The sequence below is a fragment of the Penaeus monodon genome, chromosome 33 (assembly GCF_015228065.2).
Source record: "Penaeus monodon isolate SGIC_2016 chromosome 33, NSTDA_Pmon_1, whole genome shotgun sequence".
Taxonomy (NCBI): domain Eukaryota; kingdom Metazoa; phylum Arthropoda; class Malacostraca; order Decapoda; family Penaeidae; genus Penaeus; species Penaeus monodon.
This window is the reverse complement of record NC_051418.1, coordinates 24,002,575-24,003,788: the sequence shown is the minus strand read 5'-3', so window position 1 is coordinate 24,003,788 and position 1,214 is coordinate 24,002,575. Positions and strand designations below refer to the sequence as shown.

At 32.3% G+C, this 1,214-nt stretch overlaps 1 protein-coding gene across 1 annotated transcript in view; it reads right to left on the bottom strand.

The window, feature by feature from the left end:
* The window catches only part of LOC119594308, a 46,720-nt gene that overhangs the window by 3,222 nt on the left and 42,284 nt on the right, over positions 1-1,214 (bottom strand). The gene's annotated exons all lie outside the window — the stretch shown is intronic.

Sequence of the window (1,214 nt, the reverse complement as noted above, 5' to 3'; positions counted from 1 at the left end):
AATCACGTTTTAAAAAAATAGACATATGAAGATTTCGACCTTTTGAAAGGAATGTCCCATCTGTTCCAGAATTTCACATTAATATAATAATCTACAACTTACAAAAACCTAATTAACATCCATTTCGAGAGATGAAGAAAATGAGCCTGTAAAATATGCTAATCCTCATCACCATAGGACTGGTATTTTGTTTGACCTTTGACCTCTGAAATAAGGTTAGCGAGAGGACATGCCCCTTGTTAATTTGCCGTTGCGACACAAATAGTGAAGATGACTGTCCTTGTTAATATGTATTTATCTCTGTTTTCTCTATAATAACCCAAAAAATGTCTCTCATTTTTGCTTTTTATCCTACAATATGTTTCTTTTCTATTAAATTTAGATGTTAATTTTTTGCTACTTAGTCTGAACATAAATTATGTGCTTGTTCATCAAATATAATATCATCGAACCATTTTTCTTTTTTTGTTTTAGTGCATAAAATCATTTGTAAAATCCTACTCATTGAAATAATATTGTCATTCTTTTTGGTTTTAGTCTGACATTTTCATAAATTTACATTAAGGCGCAATAAACCGGTACTTTGAACAAAGGTAAGTGTTTTATAAGTGCCAAATATCAAGCTGAAAGTGAGTCTGCGATATTCCTGTGGTTAGGCAACAGGCCTGCTATTTTAAAGCATGATAATCACTTCCGGGGAAATTAGTTGATAAAACAGACATTTACAAGGAGCTTCGATTTTATTAGTATATTCTTAACCTCGGCAATTAACCTACGTATCTTGGCTATCCATCAGTTTAGAAAGTCTAAAAACGAAATTATTCGAAAATGTGATACAGGTCTACATATATTAACAAATAATTGCATATATACCGCACAATCTACATTCCTCTTTACTACAATATCTACACTAATTTAGAATCAATAAGCCTACACTCTTAATAAACTTAAATACCACCAGATAACATACTTCTTCATGCAAACAAACAAAAGAGAATCTAATCGGCCTTTTCGTGTCATAGAAAACAAACATCGCATAAAAAACGGACATCTTCATAGGAATGTAAGTTATTTCAGTAACACTCTCCCTTTCTTAAGCTTCCTGTTTTTCGTTCAGCAAACCTTTTGAAGTAAAAGGCTTGAAAAGTTTAAAAGTTTTCTGCTGGTCTACGAACTTTTGACATTATGATACTGAAGGCGTGGGAGGAGGCGTC